Source organism: Anoplophora glabripennis, unplaced genomic scaffold (assembly GCF_000390285.2).
Source record: "Anoplophora glabripennis isolate ALB-LARVAE unplaced genomic scaffold, Agla_2.0 scaffold587, whole genome shotgun sequence".
Classification (NCBI taxonomy): domain Eukaryota; kingdom Metazoa; phylum Arthropoda; class Insecta; order Coleoptera; family Cerambycidae; genus Anoplophora; species Anoplophora glabripennis.
In genome coordinates, this window is record NW_019416700.1 from 63581 (window position 1) to 66249 (window position 2669).

Sequence of the window (2669 nt, forward strand, 5' to 3'; positions counted from 1 at the left end):
TGCTGCAATTACAATTCCAAATTACTTTAATAAAAAAAAGTACTTAAATACAATTACAATTACAGGAAAAAAAGGGAATTGTAATTGCTAATTACTTTTTCACCAGGAATTACCCAGCTCTGATACATGGTGACCAAAATATCGTCAAAATTGCCAATTGCCTGTATATTTTCATACCACGATGCAAAATTAAATTCTCTACAACTTTGCTATACCTGCTCCTATACCAAAATTCATTAGTTTTTCATGAAATCTCATTTCTATGAAAAAATGCGAAGTTTACAAATAGCTTATATGTAAAATAACGTAGTAGGCTACTGTCAAAGGATAATCTGGAAAATTTTCGATTCACATAAGGTTTAATAGAAAAGCGACAGTAATAATTGTGAAACAAATTACTCTAAAGAATTAGTAAATAAATAATATAATGATTTGTAAAACTCATGGTAACTGTTTATTGACAAGTATTTACCAAACTAATAATCCAGATTTACAAAGATATCCTCGTACAAAGTGTTTTGTAAAACCGAAAGAGAGGTTTGAAAGAACAACAAATGCAAATTATGAGAAGACAACAAGAACACACGCATGCAGTATCCAAAACAGTAAATTAACATCGTGCATTTCTAACAAAAGTAATAAAGACCTAGTTAAATTAGTAATTACGGAAACTGATGCACCCCTGGTTGCCTATATTATACTGAAAAATAGTAGAAAACAGCCCTTTTTTTATTCCAATATATCTTTTTAAAGCAATGGAAGAAAGTAGTAAAATTTCATATCACATTTGGCAAAGTATAAACGAAGACAGTAAATCAAAAATTAATTGGGATAGGTAAGTAATTCATGAAAAATTAATTTCTAAATATGAAGGTTTTTTGGACTTTTACAAACAAACAATGATTTCTTCATGGTATTATAGAATTAAGCAGTTTTTTATATAGTTGTCTTTTAATAAATAAACTGATTAGACTTTGTTTCATAGTTTGTTCAACACTTTATTATTTAAAAAGTTATATTGGAATAAATTTATTAAAAAATATTCATTCATAAATCACATTATGTCTGACCTTTAATTCGCTTAATTTGTAATAGATGCCGCACTAGTAAAAATTTATTTTTGAATGGACGGGTTATTTTTAACGAACAGCTGTTGTATTGTGGTCAATTTCGTATAACCTGATTCTGAATTGGTAGTCATGGTTTCTGTTAATTGATAAGTAAATATTTAAAGAATGTCATGATCATTTTAGATATATTATTGTATAAAAGTATATAACTAACAGTGCAAATCCATACTACAGTGCAACCTCTTTAATCCGAACACCACATTGCCAGGCATTGTTCGTATTATTGAATCGTTCGGATTATCGAACATACTGTAAAGATTTGTACATATGTATATTATATAAGTACATACACATTTTTTTATAACAATATAAATATAAATCATATAAGATACATAAAACTTATATAAGGTAAAACATAAACATGTAGTTACATATACATATATGTATTATTTTATGCTTTTCACATTTTTTATTTTTCTTACTTCCAAAAAAACTCCAAAATTGTTACACAAAACACGACAGGCAACAGGTTCTTCGTTATCGGCAAACAAACTGACTACCGACTATGCGCGTACGCGCGAAGTGATCTAGTCACTTCTAGTCTTTTCTTGTCATCGTTCAGATTTGGTCGTTCGGATTAGCGAGTGATCGGATTAACGTGTGTTCGGATTAAAGAGGTTGGACTGTATTTAATAATTTTAGGAAATATTAAATATAAACAATTTTTAGTTTATTTAAAACAATAATTTATAATTATTAATATACCTATATTAGTATGTCTACGGTTAAAGTGGATAAGAGGGAAAACATTTTTATTTTCAATTTTACTAGAGAAAGTAATTCATGACAAAAAATATTTTGCTTTTTAATTGAATATGGTTGTCATGAAGAACTTTAATTATATATATATATAGAAATGATACGGTTAATCTTGACGATTAAGTTAGAGACCAAAAAATTATATATTGGGGATGTCGTCAATTGGTGGTTGAAAGAAAACTCTTATTTAACTTAAACCAAGCTTTCGATAATTATTTATTATCTTTTTCAAGGTTACTGGCTAAAATGTACAACAAAACATTAATATAATGAAATAATTACATAAAATGGGTACTTACTTCAGTTGACAGAGTTACATCTTAAAACTTAATGGATAGTATAAAATTTTTATTTTTATTTTCATTGCTCTGAATAGCTGTCTAGTCTCGACTGAATAAAATTTTAAACGTAAAATAAGTCTACTAAGTATTAATCTTATCACAGACTGGCAGGGAGAAAAAACTGGAATTTAATTTTTCTAACATTATAAAAAATTTAAAAATTATGAACAATTATAAATATACAATGTCAATTTTGTTTAGATAATGCCAACAAATATGAGTAATTCATAACTAAATTTTGTGTATCTCTTTTTTTATTTAACGCATCATCATTAAAGGCTGTTTCAAAAGCTTCCAAAAAAATTCTTTTATTATAATTATTTTCTGTACAAATCACCTTTGTTTCACTAAAATTTGGTTTATGTCCTGTTTCAATACTATGCCCAGCCAAAGCACACGACTGTTTTTTTAATCTAATATCACTCTTATGTGATGTTAT